Raw genomic sequence first — 18,747 nt, 5'->3', positions numbered from 1 at the left:
TTTATTTAAGGGCCTAAATGGGAGCCATGCTCTTTGAAAAGTCTTGGACCAATTGTTGGTGCCGAGCACTTCTGAAAATCTGCCCTTATTGTTTTTCACGATCAATTTTTTGGCGTGTTTTTTCCTAGTCAAGCAATTGTTAGAAACTGTATGAAATATGTTACATTTCAGGATTAAATGACAAAAATAGTATTTTTATGGAGGGCAATTCACTTTTGACATTAGATTGATCTACATTTTATTTTAGTGTTGTAACATATAAGCAAGAAAAATAGCTTTTTTTTAAAAAATGACCTTAAAAATTGTTCCTTAAGTTTATCGTTAAGGCAATATTCATTCATTCTGGAAGTATAAAGGTTGACGGTATAAGAGGTTAAGTATCATTTTGTCAGCTAAGGTTAAACACAAACCTGCAAATGAACTCGGCATAATCTCTCTATGGAGTAAGCGGTTGTCAAAGTAACTTGTTACAATTCCTGTCATCCAGCTGACAGACATAGATGCTTAGTCTGCCTTCACAATTCAAACTAATCCTATCTTTAGTCGTCAATTGTTTCTTTGCTGCACCAGTTTTGCCTTTTTATTTCAAAAAGCTTAATTATGAAGGTGTTCAGGGACAACAAGACTGGCACTTCTCTGCCCCAGTTTAACAAAGCATAAGCAACAATAAAACTGAACTTAGATTTGTCAAAATAATTTAAATTAATACAATTATGTCTGACTTAAATCCAGTAAAGCAAAGAAGGTAAATTTAAGGCTGGTAGTTGAGGCCACCACAATTCTGCTTAAGCAATACAATACATATGTTAAAAATCACTTAAGACCCTCTGCAACTATTTAAAAGTGTTAAGCTAAATTCAATGCAGAACATGAGCAAGACTTCTAATGAAATTAGCGGTCTTCAATGAGCATGTAAGGACAGATTTTGGCCACCTACCTGGATACATATGTATGTGTGCAAGTATTATTATTATTATTATTTATATTCCAGCAGTGTTTAGAGGCCCCAACTATTGTATACAAACATGGCATATAACACAATATCTGCCCTGAAGAGTTTCCAGCCGAACAAAATACAAGACAAGCAATCAAAAAACAAACAAATAAGCAACAGCTCAGAAGCACAGAACTTGCAAGGTACAATGTCTCCTCATGTTTCCTCTTCAACACCACCAGTGTCCCCTCAGCTCACAATGAAAAAAATCCCCCCCAATTGCTATTTTTAAATCAAATTCTTGAGAGGCACATGAAACAGTGATCGGTAATGGTTCCAAAACATTTCTGAAATTGGAAATACAGTAGACTTGGGACCATGTTAACCTTTTTCTTCACCTCTCCCAGCTAACTGAGAATGCTGTGTATCCAGGAAACACCATGTAAGGCTTGGTCCATTATATGTATAACAAGTACCAATGAGAAAATATGACAAAAAAGTAGCATTGGTTGAGGATACAAAGCAGTCAATCCTGAAAACCTTGTGAAGACAAAGTTCTCATTTACTTTACTCAGATGAAACTTCCAATATAATATTTTCAAATTGAGACCTATGTCTTCAGAGATCATATTTCGGAGGGGCCAAAGGAAGTAGATAGATCCAAGTGTGCAATTCACAAAATCTCTTAAGCAAGCAAAGTGAAAAATAATTATGACAAACAGCATTGCTGTATGCACACACATTTTAGAGTCAAACATCAATTACTCAGATATTATGAGTTAAAACAGAAACCTAAACAATTCAATCACATTAAAAGGCTAAATACTCTTCTCTCCCCCAACTGGAGTCACTTATGACAATTTGTGTACAATTAAATCATCAAATGGGAAAATTTCCAATACACCTAACAAATGGATTTTTAAAACTAACTTAGAAGCCTCAGAGATACTTTATATTAATGTCTTTCACAGTCATGACAAAGTTATTGAATCCTATGCCAGAAAGTTTATAATAAAAACTCAGACTCAACTACAGAAACATTACCAGGCACCTCTATAACAATTCTTTATTCATTGCAAATAGATATCAGAAGTGAGAAGCAGTTGAGGCCTAGCTGAGCAAGACCTTCATTTCTTGTTGGAATACTATCTGCCAGGTCTGCAGCTTCACTTCAAAGTCTCTGGAGTTCAATTAAAACTGGATTAGGTGGAAGCAGACCTTCTTTGGGACTTTCTGTTCTCTGAAACTCCACACTTACTGATAGCACCCTAGACAAAGGTCTAGCCCTCCAATGAACCAGTTGCTATGGAAACTGCATCATTACCATTGCTCTGCAGTCATCACACCAACTATAGTAGTTTGAAAGATACAGAACACACACTCTTCTTCAATGTTTTTTTACTATATATTTCTTATAAAAACCTTCCTTTCTTCTATTATTTCCAGATTCAGAACATTTGATTTTACCAATAGCTCACATTTCAGAAACATGAAGTATTTACAGAAATCGTTAAAGCAAATATAAAACTAAAGTCATAATTTGTATTCTATTAAAAAGGGAGCAAAATGTTTCATCTGTCTTACTTCCTTTGAAATTTTGAATTTTATAATTACTACTTTTGAAAATTAAAGATAGTTTCCCTTAAAAAACCCAACAAATCTCTTTCATTCATATGCCAGATAATATATGATTTTGTTAATGTAAAGAAAGCTTCTTTATTGTTGCACAATAACCTAAGTTTAAAAGGTGACTATTATGGTTCTAAGCAGGGCCGGCGCTTCCATCAGGTGACCCTAGGCAGTCGCCTAGGGCACCAGGATTCGGGGGGTGGCATTTTGTGCGCTCCCCAAGGGCGCACGGGAAATTCCAGTTCCGCTCCCATTGTGCCGCCGAAGAAGGACCTTCTGCCAGCGTGCCGCGGAAAACAGCATCAGGCAATTGAGCAGCTCAGTGACTGCTGCTGTCGCCCACGGCGTTTCGGCGGAAGGTCCTTCTTCGGCGGCGCAATGGGAGTGGAATCGGAAGCTCCCGCGCGCACCGTGGGGCGCGCACAAAATGCAGCCCTCCGAATTCTGCCTAGGGCACAAGAAACCCTGGCGCCGCCTCTGCTTCTAAGGCTTTTTCCTTCATTGCCAATCATTTTGGAGTAACACTTCTAAAACAAAGAGAGGCTAATGTGACTGCATATTCTAATTTAATCTTCACAAATAATATAACGTCCCATCTCAAGAAAAGAAATGGAGAACTATTTCTAGGATTTTAATGGGTTTAACACAGAGTTTCAAGACTGAATAGGCAATAAAGATATTTTTCTCAGACTTTAAAGAAAGAGTACACAGCTTAATAGAAGAGTTCAAAACACTTATGCTAAATGATGGGTTACTCTAAAATTCCACAGTTACCAAAACATTCTGTGCAAGCTGATACCTATATAGGCTTTAGAGATACAAAACAAAAAGCATGACAATGACAAACACCATCAGTTTATGTTCACCTCAGTACAATACCCTCAAGTCATCTCAAACAATACAGACTAAGGCCCAATCCTGCAATCATATCAATTTGGGTGGACCTTTGCACAGCCCTACTGAAGTCAATGACATTCCGCCAGGGTGCAGGATGCTACTGGAGAAACTGAAGACAGAAGAATGAGGGGCAATTAGCCTCTGACTTGAGCTTACATTTCAGGCCCTGATTTTGTAATTAGAGTTAACTGGACATTCAGTGTTGGCCTCCAGTTAAGACCATATGTAGACAAACAGTTCACTTAATGATGCATGGTAACTATGAATCTATATATGCTAGTTTCACAGCAGTTAAGTGCCTGCCCCTACATTGTTCTGCCATCTTGCAAAGTGAACAAAAAAGCCCTAAAACTAACTCCCGACTCCCCCCAAAAAATAACTGCTTGAAAGATTAAGAACATAAGAATGGCCATACTAGGTCAGACCAAAGGTCAATCTAGACTAGTATCCTGTCTTCCAACAGTGGCCAATGCCAGGTGCCCGTCCAAGACCAATGCAGGGTCGAGTAAATTTTTTGATCGAGTGAGGAAAATCAAAACATGTCAGATTGAAAGTTCAAAACCACGTGGCCGTTTATTAATGGGGAAGGAGTTGCAACTTGGGCTGGGGAGCAGCACTTTTACTAACCAACAATACTATTAGAACAAGAATATTTACACAACTTGAAAATCTATTTACAACCAATAACAGGAAACCAAATGATCTGTGATTAACTGCTCATCAGAAATTAGAGCAGATACACCAAACTGAGTAAACTATATACATTAACCAAATATTGTAAAGTACACCAATTAATCACATTAGCAATTAATACAACAATTTAACTCTCATATACTATATACATCGCTTGGTACCAAGTAACAACAATATATACAGTTCTGTATCAAATAAGGGAAGGAAAGAGAGAAGAGGCTAAGCAAACAAAATATTACAGAAATTAGAATACAAATACCGCACTCCAGGCGCAGCTGACCAGCAGTACAGACACCGAGAGCATAAGAAATTGATGGGAATTAATCCCACCCATCGCGAGCCAGCTAAATCTGCAGGAGACTCTTCTAGCTGGAAGGAGGATCCAAGTCTTCCAGCTAACATGCCAATACGCCTCCAGATCTTGGCGCGAGACATGGTTTTATTCGAAAGCTCTCTTACTCGTGTCAGCATCTGATTGGTCCTTAGCTCCTTCACCTTCCAGGTTCTGAGTTGGAACCCTCCACGTAAACAGGATCTGCACACGGCACACTGTCCTCATGCACACAGCACGCTGGTATTTTTGAACAAGGCACTAGCCTGACCCTTAGGTGACCAGAGAAAAAGAGTGGGAAAATGCACACGGCACTATAATGTTGCACACCGCACTAAAGTGTTGCACATGGTACCAATGTGACCTTTTGACTGACAATTGGCCATAGAGACGCCATGTTTGAGCATAGGCTTAGGGCTGCAACAGTGTCTCAAGAGGGAATGAACAGAACAGTTAATCATTAAGTGATCCATCCCCTGTCACCCATTCCACTTCCTGCAAACAGAGGCTAGGGACAGCATCCCTGTCCATCCTGATGAATAGCCATTGATGAACCTATCCTCCATGAATTTATTGAAGGGTTGAAATCCATGTGCATTTTATATAACAACCTGGTATATGGATTGTGCCAGCTCTTTCTCAGACCCAAAGTCCAGAGTTTGGTCTGGAGACCAGAGGGCCAGCAAATAGTGATTAGCTAAGAGAAAGCTGGGGTAAACAGATAATCCTGTTTTACTAAAATAGGCCTGGTCAGCAAATTGTCAGGTGTTCGAGCTAGGAACTAAATAATTGTGTCTTATTCGAAGTTGCAAATTGAACAAAGGATGCCTGTTCCTATTGTGTCAGTCTCTTCCATAGAGAACGTTCTTCCCACAGATCCAACCTTGAGTTTATGAAAAGTTGGCACATGTCAGTACAAGAAATGGCATCCTTCCACCTCCCTTCCCAGGGACCAATGCCTGCCTTAAGACATAAAGGGAACAATCTTTATTGTTATATACTTTCACTGTTTCTTTGCTTTAACCCCTAGGAATGTACCTGTTGGACAATCAAAGGAGTTGCTCCATTCCTATGGACCCCAAATCAGAATTCAACATATATATATTTTATACTAATAACATTTCATCAAAGTATTAATTAAATGTTAACTTGCTAACTTGAGACCATGGGCAGAGACATTATGTAATCTTTTAACCATTGGCTAACGAGCTATCTTGTCTTGCTGCAAAAACTATCCCAGGGTGTGGAACTGCCTATCCCGTCACTTATCCCTGCCCATGGAAAGTCTATATATTCTATTGTAATCAACTGATTGGCAGTGACACTCCACCAGCCTAATAAGCCAGGTGACACTCCACCAGCGCTGTGTGTAATAAACTCCTATGCTTGACCTCCAGGGGCGGTTCTAGACATTATGCCATCCCAAGCACGGAGGGTCCACTGGTCCCGCGGCTTCGGTGGACCTCCCACAGGCATGCGGTACCAGCAGACCTTCCGCAGGCATGCCGCCAAAGGCACCCTGCCTGCCGCCCTAGCAGCGACAGGCAGAGTGCCCCCTGCAGCTTGCCGCCCCAGGCACGCACTTGGAGCGCGGGTGCCTGGAGCTGCCCCTGTTGACCTCTACACAGTATGGATTTATGTCCTTCATTTATCTAGTCGGTTTTTTTTAAACTTGTTATAGTCTTGGTTTTCACAACATCCTCTAGCAAGGAGTTCCACAGGTTGACTATGCGTTGTGCAAAGAAATACTTCCTTTTGTTTGTTTTAAACCTGATGCCTATTAATTTATTTGTTGACCCTTAGTTCCTGTGTTATGAGAAGGACTAAATAACACTTCCTTATTTACTTTCTCCACACCAGTGATTATAGTATAGATTATTATCATCATAGCAGTCCAACAACAGTATCTCTCCATGTTGTATTAAAACATGGGGTCATATCAATTAAATTGTTACAATTTTAAAGATGTACTATTATACTCCATAATAAAAAATCTTTTATTAAAGGTTAAAAGAACATTATATTTTAAATTTTAAGCAAACCAATCAAATATTGTATACTCAGTTTTAGAATAAAGTAATATTGATCTTGAAAATGTGACTACTCTAGAGATAATTAAGTCTGCAAATGGGTTATAGAACTGAACAGTAATTGAATAATTACATCATTTTTATGTGCCAGACAGCTTAAGTATCACAAGAAAAATAAAAACCAAATAACTGAATTCAACAGCTGCCTCATATTTTTACATTTTGTACTCCAAAATGAAATGTCTGTTTGAAACCCATTCCTAAAATAGCCATATATAGTGTGCATTCAGAATAATAATACATTTGCATTTCTGTTTGTCTGCAATCAAAAGACAACCTACAGTAAATAATTGCTCTGACAAATCAAAGTCTGATGGTTATAATAACCTTAATCTTTTTATGTCAAGTTTATATAGAAAGTCATGAGCTTACAAGGAGCTAGATTTTTTTACAAAAACTGACATATGATCTTCTGTGTAACTGGCTCTTGATCACAGTATTTAAGCCATATAATTGTATCTTATAGTTACATAGGATTTGTTACTAAAACAAAGTCTTACTGTGCTTCTTGCTTAATAAAGTCCAAACACAACTGACCTAGTACCAAAAAAATTATGTTAATGATAATTTAAGAATGCATAACTGCTCTTAATCACCACAGGGCTCATTGGCATCATTTTAGATTTTTCATTTGACACACTGCCAGAACAAAACAGAAAACAAACCATATCGGGGGTAGAGTAGTAAGAAAATGGTTTATTTTATTCAATTTTCAAATATTTACTCAAGCAGCTGCTGAATTCTGCATTGTAGCAGTCTCCCCTCTACCCCCACTACAGTGTGATATACCATTCTATTCCACATTTTCATGGGTGACAAATTCAATTAAACATATTCATTACTTTAATGTTCCACTTGGCAGTTTTAGCCAGTATAAAGAATTAAAAATAAATAAATAAATGCTATGTGACCTTTGTATCGATCAGACTAAAATGGTTTAAGCCTAGTTGTGGGTGGTGGAGGGTTTGGGGAAAAAAAACTCTTATGTTTTCTCTTCCAATTACTGGAGGAGATGATAAAACCACAGCAAATGATGTATCAGCTCATTTTATCTTATCGCTTTGGGGCTAGGTGACAATGAAGTTCATATTTCACTGGTTCCCATTGAAGATTGTGAAAATTACTTGCCCTTATGACCTGAAATTTCACTAGAAGACAGAAATTTCTCTTCTGCAAAGTAATGCAATTTTTCAGATGTCAACCTTTAGCCCAGCTTTAAAAATTAATTTCATTTATATTAACCACTGATATTGATATTTTCACAGAACACACTTTGATACATGAAGCACTGACTGGCAAATTGATGTTGTTTTAGATGTGTAGAACTATTTGATTTTAAACTGCTGTTACAGATTTACAGCAAACTGAAATTCCTATATAATATATATTTGTTCTGGCCTGATGCACCTCAAAGCCCCTGGCCTGTAACTAATTCAGAGTCCTTAGTTAGGACTTTATTCCTAATCCTGCTCATATTTAGAAGAATTTGCATAGTAGAGGATATACAAATAAAAACCCTTTCTTTAAAAATAAATAAGTCATATGCTGCCAGAGGTTGACATGTGCTTGATGAGGTGCAAAACACCTTTAAGCCTTTAAAAATGGTAGAGAAATACTCAGCTGTGTTTACTGAGATTGAATCCCACTCAAAAAGAAAAATTAATGCAGGCCCAAGTGTCTAAAGAGGCTCATTCATTAATAGCAGAAAGGAATCCAATGAACAGGACCTACGCATAGGTCTGCTTGTTTGTTTTTAAATTAGAATAGGAAAATTTTATTCATAACCTTTTCTTAAAAGTCAGTGGGGTGCTCCTGGCCTGACACACCTCACAGTGGCTCCTCAATGGGCCTGCAAGTTTAGTACAGATGTCAGCACCCATGTCCTATCTCCTCCTCTGCACCCAATAGCTGAAGTGACCCATGCCCTAGCTGGTCTGTAGTGAGGAGGACCAGTGGGTAAAACTCCTTGCCATTGGTAGAAGAGGTTGATATGAAAAAACAAAACAGGGATTGGCTGCTTCATGTGACTGATAATGGGACACAGAGCCTTCAGTTACTACATCACCAGTTCAAACTTTTCTCAGCAGAGCACTGGCGGTTACCAAGACAAAGGATACAGACTGGTAAATGAAGACTTTACTTTTCAGCTGGGACAAGAGAATGAAGAACAAGGTAATTAACTATGAGTGCCATGATCTCTTCATCTTAATCAAGATGGCATACACCTTTTGGATATGGGAAGACAATATGCTCAACATATATATCTTACTATAGAACGAGGTCTGGTTGCTAGTGGGGTACAACAGTTAAGACAATTTGTCCTGGGAAAAACATGTTTGATTTCTCTCAGCAATGACAAAATTAATCAAAGTTCTGGTTGGTTCTCCCAACTGTGCCAGGTCAGGATTTGGAGTAACACCTCTTTGCTGCAGATTAGACATTAGGCTCCTTCAAGAAGAAAGGGAGCTGGATTTTCAGGGAGCCCTAAATTCTTATAAAACCAGCCTGAGGTCTTGGTTTAGAAAGCCTCAGTCGATGTGCCTGAGTGGGCACTTAGGCATTAGTAGGATCTGCACACTGAAGGGTAGAGAAGGTCAATAACTACTTGGGATGGCTACAGCCTACCACCTTTTACTGCTGCCAGACAAAGTTGCCTTTAGGAATTAACAGTACCAAATTTTAAATAAAAGGCTTAATATAATTGCAGCTACTTATCCAAAAGATACTAATTTCTGTCTCCATTTTCATTTTCTTCCTGCCACTCAGTGTCTACATCACCAATTCAAAGACAGTCCAGATTGGTAGTGACCAAACTTGCTGCTATCCAACAGCTGTTCAGTGGCATACGTGAAACAAATTGGTAGTCTCAATCTGCTTCTGGTGAACATGTGTGAAAGTTACAACAACCACTTGGCTCAGACTCAGAGGTCAAAAACTTTGAAGCTACAAAGTACTAACTAAGAATTACTACTACTGAGACAACTAAGTGCATCCCTTAAAAGGTGGTCTCTCTTCAACATCTGAGGTATATTAGCAGGAGGTGTGGAAAAACAGGTGCTGCTGCTACCCAACCCATGGATAGAAGCCTTCAGTCTCTAGAGCTGTCAATGCAGCACTTACAACAAGCACTAAATTCCCTTTTTATTAAATAAAAAAAAAAATCAAATTCTTGCCTGCTCTCTAGGATGTTTTGTTGGACAAATAGTTCTCTAGGCAACTTCTGTCTTTGCCTCAGACACAATGATATTTGTCTTATCTAGAACACATTTCTGTATGTAACTAGCAAAAAAAAATTGCAGCAATGCTTTCAGGCCATCAGGAAAAAAAACACTACACCAACTATGATATTTCCAACCGGAATGTCTGTCTGTCCACTCAGACTGTATCTGCAGCCTACATACACAAGGAAGAAGAATGGTGATTATATGCAGCTTTTCCCTTCAGTACTTGTCACAGCATTCACAATATTAGTTACACCACCTTCACATATCCAATCAACTAAAAGGACTGCAAAAAGACTAACTAAAACACATCTCTTAATGCACAAACAATAGTTAATGGGAATAAACTGCATTTAAATGAATGTATTGGGTGATCTCTGTTGAGAATTCCACATTAAAATGAGAACTATTGTTTCTTTAGGGAAAAAACATGTTTAAAACCAAAGCTAAACAAATATATGATCATGTATGGATTCAGATACACAGAAAAACATTTGCTTGAATGATCAAGAGTAGTTTGTTTACAGATCTACATACATACTAGGTGAAGGCCTATGCTGTCGTATCAGTGTAATCTGTAAAATGTAAAAAAGTAAAAAATGGCTGAGAATTTAAAAATCTGTCAGTAACGGACTAAATCCCAGTGATGACTGACCCTGGTGATATGCTGAAACAAGAGCTCTCAACCCTGCCTGTAGCTGTCTCCATACTTCACACTGATTCAATAAATATTCTAGGCTTCCAAGTGAGGCATAGAGAGTGATATACTGTAATCTTATAGTATAGACAAAAGAGGAAGAAAGGTAGGAGAGAGAGAGCGTGCTCACGCACATGAACAAACAAGATTATGTTAATGTAGGAGGAACATGGGAATTCCCTTACTGGCCCAGATCCAAGATATAGCCAGACCAGTATCCTGTCTCCAACAGTGGCTAGTACCAGTTGCTTCAGAGGAAGGTATAAGATCCCTGCAGTTGCAAATGTGGGATAATCTGCCTCTCACATTAAATCTCAACTTGGTCTCTCCACTAGTAACAGTTAGAGACTGGCTTAAGCCCTGAAGTATTATAGCCCTTCCAAAATCGTTACATTTGATAACAACTACTCTGGATAATCTTGCGATACATATAAATGTCCAATTCTTTTTTGAATCTTACTAAGTTCTTGGCCTCAGTAATTTCACATGACAATTAGTTCCAGGCTAATTACACTTTTTGTGGAAAAAGTATTTCCGCTTATCAGTTCTGAAAGTACCAAATTTCATTTCCACTGAATGTCCCCTTTTTCTTGGGTTATGAAACAGAATGTATCTGTCAAGGCTCTTCAGGTCCAGTTTATCTCTAGATAATAATAATTCCTTAAATTCTTTGCATCAAATGCTTGAACCAGAGAAGTAGGACAATGCAGATGGTACAGGTGATGTCTCACCATATATGGTTCATCACTCACTGTATGGATGTGGTTGGTGGGGCAGGATGGGCAGGGGACAAAGAATGCTTATGCCGTGACTTCTCTGCTTGGATTCTGTGCTTTATCTTGTCTGGGTTGGCTGTGAGTTGCTCTGTAGCCCAGAATCTCTGTAGCATCAAGAACTACAAGTAATTCCACTCCTCCTACCTCTGATCCTGTTCCCAGGGCTTGTGGAGACTGGGAGAGAACACAGTGCTATCTACGTTGCCTTACACTGCTCAGGCATTTGAAGGGGTTCTCCCCAAACACTGGTGGCTTGTTTATTGCACCACCAAAGCAGCATATAGAGACCAGAGCAGGAGCCAGATACAGTGCCTACGGTCACCAAAGAAACACAGCCACCAAACATACATGAACTGAGTAAAAATCACATGTCCTGCAAGAGTAGATCCATTTCCTGGAGCAAGAGAACTGACCACATCTATCAACCTTAAGGGTTTTTACTATGGCCCATCATTATAGGAGCTCAGCAGCTTTTAGGATCATTCATTTAAATAATTTGCTATATTAAAAATAAACATACTACAGAATCATGAGAATTGAGGGCAATATGGAGCAGTGGATTAATATTACAGCTGCTGGCTTTCACCTTTGCAGGACGTAAAATAAATGTAATAGGCCTTGATTCTTCAAGCAGATGTGCTAATGCAGACACCTTTCTCCCAGGGCTTTTTAATGCCCAGACACTATAGGCTTGTGACTAGAGCTTCTGGAGTTATGTGGTGAGGTGATAATCACGTCTTTCCCCAAGCGATTGGGGAAAAAAAGAGTCTGAAAATGTGACTCGAGCATAACAAGGTCTGCTTCGGACTGCAGACAGCCTTAAAGAACAGCTCTGAAGTTATGAACTGCCCTATCAATCTCAATGGGAGGTTAAGTTAGCGACTGAGTGCTTGAAAAGGGGGAGAGCAATAGAAGCCATCTACATGGCCCCAACAAAGGATTCTATATGACACAAGGAGAGCGGGTAGTAGGGTCAGCCCACCAACCCAAGAAGATACAGCCTGGCTGCCAAGGTACCTCCTTGTTACCACTCCTGTCTCTTAGAAGCCAAGAAGGGGCTGCTACCAATGTAACCCCCAAAAGAAAGTGCGACCAGTTGCAACTCTTGAGAGAGACAAGGAGGCCTCATGTTGCCCCTGCATCTCTGAGAAAGGAGTAACCTTCCTGCCACTGCCATTCCAGGTAAGGAACAGGGCCATGGCATCAGAATTGGGGCTATCGGCTACAGACAATCTCATGGTGTAGCAAGGGCCTCAGATTATTTTAATCTGGCCTTGCCTACAACACCACAGAATACCATGTAATTAATTGCAATTCTGCACAAGGAGTACTTTTGCATCTACCAGTACTGCAGATCTGGGACCTTGGCTCCTTGTGTGTATTTCTCCACATCACAAAACTGCTGTACAATTTTGCACAATTGGCACGGGGGTCCAGTGGCAAACTGGGAAGATATAGGGTGTACGTGAGAGTGTGAATCACACTTCAAATTGGAGACCCAAATATACGGGGGGAGGCTGGGATAGAAGTATGAGTGAAATTCCACAAGGTGCCTAAGTACCTGTGATCTCTTGTCATTTCAAATAAGGACATTTGCTTTCATGACAAGTTGACTGGGCAACTGACAAAATGTTAGATGAAATTCAGTGTTGACAAATGCAAAGTAATGCACATTGGAAAACGTAATCCCAACTATATATACAAAATGATGGGTTCTAAATTAGCTGTTACCTCTCAAAAGAGAGATCTTGGAGTCATCAGGGAGACACCTCTGAAAACATCTGTACACTAACTGTCAGGAACCATTAGGAAAGTGCAAGATAATAAGACAAAAAAAATCACAATGCCACTAGCTAAATCCATACCTTGAATCCTGCATGCAATTCTGGTCACCCATCACAAAAATAAAATAAATAAATAAATAAATTAGAATTGCAAAATGCACAGAGAACGGTAACAAAAATGATTAGGTGTACAGGAAAATTTTCATATGAGGAGTGATTAAAAAGACTGGGAATGCTCAGTTTAGGGAAACAGACAACTAAGGGGAGATATGATAGAGGTCTATAAAATTGTGACTAGGGTGGAGGAAGTGAATAGGAAAGTGTTTCACATAATACAAGAACCAAGGGTCACTCAATTAAATTAACAGGCAGCAGATTTAAAACAAACATAAGGAACACATAGTCAACCTGTGGAACTTGTTGTCAGGGGGTGTAATGAAGGCCAGAAGTATAACTGGGATCAAAAAAGAATAAGAAAAGTTCATAAAGGATAGCCAAAATGGTCAGGGATGCAACCCCATGCTCTGGATGTCTCTAAGCCTCTGACTGCCAGAGGCTGGGCCTGGAAGACAGGGGATGGATCACTTGGTAATTGTTCTATTCTGTTCATTCCCTCTGAGGCACCTGGTACTGGCATCTGTCAGAAGATGATCTGTCCTAGAATGGTCATTCTTGTGTTCTTAAGTTTGAAGTACAGGATATACAGTTAGTTTATATATTTCTGGCACCTGGAAGATGAGTGAAACACTATCTCATTTCTGAGAGAGGAGTGTATCATTCCCCACATGGGTTAGGAACAAATTCACAGCTATAAACTTTTTGTACTTCACCCATGAAGATCTCAATATCTCTGCACAAGATGCTGTGGAGTAGGCATGGGGCCTCACAAAGGGATAGGTATATCTGTGAGGGCAGTCAGTTTGGTGGCTGTCGCAGAAACCCTCATTGTTGAGGACTCGAAGATTAAGAGACAAAGAGATTAGTCCCTTCTTCCAGCAGTATTCAAGGACTACCTGTTTTGATGGTTGGGATATTTCAGTGTGGTAAATTAATACAACTTCAGTGTCTAGCACAAATAGTATCATTAACATGTGTTCAGGCACTTCTTTCTAGGTTCTACAGCCATTGATTGACCGATTGATATAACCTTATCTCTGGTTGGCAAATTTTGCATTTGATTGATTTAATGATATTTATGGATTTTAAAATACAATATAATTAAATGGTGAAAAAACAATCAATTTCAGAAAGTATGAATGTGAGCTTTTGGAACTCAAACACTGATATAGACTGTTGTAGCTAAGGAACCCACTGACAGCAGTAAAACATCTAAAAATGGCAACTATCTGCTTTTCAGTGTTCCACCCAAACAGAATGCCAATGTTGATAGAGTCCACTTTGTTTTAAACATGTGTTTGCAAATCTTAAGTACTGTCATCTCATCTCCTTGTTGGAGTTTGATTGATTACCCCTTTTCCTTATGTTCATTAATCTCATCACCTTATCTTTTATACCACTTCATTTTAGCAGAAAGGCAATAATAGAACCCTCATCCATTATCCTTTTACTCATCTAGTCATGCAGAAATGGTTAATAACATTCTACAAATTGAACTTCAATCACCTCATTTTTTCCTTTGTCGAATGCACATTAAAGTATATTCCAAAAGTGCAATTTGTTTTACCAGGGAATTTGTGTTATATTGCTACAGACAACTAAAATTAAGTGTTTCTCAGTTTGGTTATTAAATATATCCAACTGTCCTTTTATCTCTGATACTAAAACATTAACTCATTTTATTAGGGTATAATAATACAAGAGCCTTATCTCCCAGAACACGGAGACATCTAGTCTGCCTAATAGTAAGAGTTATACAATGGGTCATTTATCTTTTTTTTTTTTAAATTATGCTTGTGGTAGTTTATGAATTGGTACATTATTGCAGATGAAATTGCTCTCCATTTAAGAAAAGTTAATTTGTTTACATGCAGGCTTATCTTCAAATGCAAGCCCCATTAGAGAAGCGGTCTGTAACTGTCAGAGCAAGTGAAAAGGGGGAATAGATGGATACTGGAAAATTCAGCAGCACAATAATTTAATACTTCAATCACCAGTTTGTAGTTTGAAGTAATTAACAGTGTGCTAGATCCACTTTGCAAAAAACCCGTGATCCTAAAAATGATCTGGCAATTATGTAACTTCCAGTAACAGTCTGGAAACATTCTTCATGAACTTTTTTTTCTCATCTTTATGAACAATGATTCATCTTTATCTAACTAAACTGGACTACGGGTCCTCAAAAATAACCACATTCTAAAGATATATGCTGGAAAGACATTGTTAATTACTGATTGTTTCTTACAGTAAAAAAATGAGAGAGCAATCCCGGCACCATTTAAGTCAATGGCAAAACTCCAATTGACTTAAGTGGGGCAGGATTTCACCCTGCGTTTACTCATGCTTTGGCCATTAACTCAATGAACTGTGAAAAGCATAGGACTTCAGATAAGACCATGAAAACTTCTGTACTTTTACACAAATATAGCCACAATAATTTAAGAAGGCTATTACTGCTACTATTCTGTAAAGATATGTTCCCCAGTATCATTTTCCTTTCTCAATTATCTTAAGGGTTCTAACTACACATCATCTGTGTGGCTTTGAGTGATCAAATTCTGACCATAATTCTCCCTTCAATGAAGGAGGGAGTTAGGTATAGTTTACTACCATAATAAATGCCTGTACTAAATTCATGTTTGTAATACTGATGATTACTATAGATTTTATACGTGGACATAGAATACCAGCTACTTTTCATGTTGAACACAGGTATGTATGAAATTTAAGTAAATCTTCCTTGTAAAAATGTACCGATTCCATAAATGTTAAGTATAGAGCATCTTGACACTGCTCTGTATGTACCACGTAACCACATTCAACCCTGTCAGAAGCAAGTTCTACTCCCTGTGAAGTCTATAATTCTGCCACTCAAGCGTTATGGGACAACATCATCTTGATGTACATACCTGAAAGTGTCAACAGCTACATTTTCACTTTCTTGTGCAATATGAGATCCTGATGTAAAAACAAACCAACCAGCTCCAAACTCAGTACATGCAATTTCCATATATTCATTGCAAAGCTACTGAATTTAACAGAACATGAATAGCTACCAAAGCCAAAATTTTCAAATATAGGGGCTTAAGGTTAGGTTTCTAAATCCATATTCATGCACCTAAGTGAAAGTGTCCCAATTATCACAGGATGTGATCTGAGGATTATGGTAACTAAGAGAGATCCTAAGCATCACCTGAAATGATGTAATTTTTCAGTCTTGTCACTTTCTAGAATGGTACAAGTTAAATCACTTCATTTAGGCATCTTCTGTTTTGAAAGGTTTCACACCTCTTTTTATATGAGTGACATAATAGCGATCTTCAAGATGCTTTCTATTTCTTGAACATCTACCTTAATAAGATATAAATAAAAGAGCCATTTACATTCCTCATGACAGAGTCTAGTTTTGTGAAAATTGTACAAATCTGATATAAACTGGGAATAAGAGAAAGCAGGATACAATCTTAAGGATCCTTAAATTGCTGGCTACAGTTTCCTAGTAAAAATTTAAGATTATACTAAACAAATTTAACTCATTTGGCTCATTTTATGCTTTTTCAAAGTAAACTAGTGATGATACAGTACGCTGATATGACAATATCTCACAGGAATATATGAATAAGAGTAGTAAGCAAGTCTACATAAGTCTTGATTCTAATCTCTAACCACATCCCTGTACAATATAACCTGTCATCACCCATAAGTAAATGAGTTCATCAATTTAATGAGGATTCAGACAAATCGGCTGTCTAATGAGCACTCAAACTGATATGGCAAGGGTTCTGCTCCAGTGCTGACAAAATTACTTTGATGAAACTGTGACAAAAGCACCAAAGCACATTTACCTGCAACTAATCAACACGAAATGATAATCAGTATTTGCAAACTATATAATGAAATGCATTTTTGTGTCAGTGATTTTTGGCACTTCGGTGCTTCTGCTTGCAGCAATCACTCCATTATTCCACCCCACCCCCTTTCAGGAAACCCTGTGCATATTATTGGAATTCATTTTGTTAGAACTTTAAACAATTGTCTTGTATTCTTTTAGAAGGCTATATTTTGGAGGTGGAGGGGAGAGTGGGTAATGGTCTTAAATTCATTTACTTTTGAGTATGCCAAGAAAATTTCCAAAAGCAGATAGCCATGCTTCCCAATTTTACAAACATGCCATGTTCTAGTGTATATACAAAGTAAATTAAAATAAGTTCCAGCCTTGGGAGTGAGTCAGGAAAGTAACACTGGTCTCTTGTTAAAAACAAATAGTAAAGATTTAACTCTAATTTTCAAGTGAACAGTAATGGCCCCACACTTGTTTCCCAATCCTGTGTTCCTGAGCAGCAAAAACGCAGGGACAGGAAAGGGGAAATGGACCTAACAAGTATGTTACCAATCACTGCTGTTATGCATAAATCCTTAAATCTTTGCCCACAACCACTCAGAGGAATTTCTGATGACCAACACTAGCCAATTATTGTGCAGTCTAGTTTCAAAGGGCAGGGGCCATGATTGGCTAGACAAGTGGAGTGAAGGGTTAAAAAAACTGGTGGGTTAAAAATGCTACACCATATGAGTAAAAAATGCTATCAGCTTGCCATTATTTACTATAAAAAATAGGGCTAAAACATAGCCTGTCTCTGAGTCTCCCAGCGTGGTTTGTGTCAGACTTACATCATCTGTTTAGACTAAATTCCATAGGGCAACAAGAGCATCTTGTACAATGCTAAGCACAGGGGTGCTATATAAATAAGTGACACAGAGGTAGCACAGCAATGTCTTTTACCTGCCATATCCCTAATTACACAGTTACCCCAAAATGGCATTGACAGAGTCACGGTCATATACATCATACAGCCAAGCACTAACTCATTTACCAGAATGCATCTCTCAATCTTTTTTTCTTGTATTCTATAGCGATTTTGTGCTTTAAATGATAATGATATTTCTTTTTCATATTAAACAGTTCTATCTTTTAATAGCTGATTGCTATTGTACAGGTATTACTACACATATGGTTAGGAAATTTATCAGCAGTGTCCATCTGGGTACTTGGGAAGAAGCAGTTCTTAGGTCTTGAAGGTCTAGACACAGACTTAGGAAACAGTAGAAAATACTGACTTCTGCTGAAGGGCACTGAGAGCTCATCCTAGTTCTTGTGCAGCAGATTAACGGAACTGCCGGGCGCAGGGATGTGACTCAAAGCACGGGAATTTGAGGCTTGGATCCTTGAAATGGTAATCCTAAAAAGCCATCCAGAGACTGTGTAAAGGCAACATTCTAGGGTAAGACTAGAGAGCATTCAGAAGGCAAATAACTTACCACTTGTTTAGGTATAATGGACAGTATTCTCCAAGTTACAAAGAAAAATTACCATATATACTCAATCATAAGCCAGTTCATTTATAAGCTGACCTTCCGAAGATGGATAAATAAAAACGGAAAATTTTTATGACCTGTTCATAAGACAACCCTGTAATTCAGGGGTCAGCAAACTTTGGCTCCTGGGCCATCAGGATAAGCCACTGGTGGGCCAAGATGGTTTGTTTACCTCACATCCGCAGGCATGGAGGTAAACCTA

The 18,747-nt window shown here is 38.5% G+C and overlaps 1 protein-coding gene across 3 annotated transcripts in view; it reads right to left on the bottom strand.

The window, feature by feature from the left end:
• LRBA (LPS responsive beige-like anchor protein) overlaps window positions 1-18,747 on the bottom strand; it is a 427,307-nt gene that overhangs the window by 53,687 nt on the left and 354,873 nt on the right. The window lies entirely within an intron of this gene.

The sequence above is a fragment of the Gopherus evgoodei genome, chromosome 5, assembly GCF_007399415.2.
Source record: "Gopherus evgoodei ecotype Sinaloan lineage chromosome 5, rGopEvg1_v1.p, whole genome shotgun sequence".
NCBI lineage: Eukaryota > Metazoa > Chordata > Testudines > Testudinidae > Gopherus > Gopherus evgoodei.
This window is presented reverse-complemented; position numbering and strand designations above follow the sequence as displayed.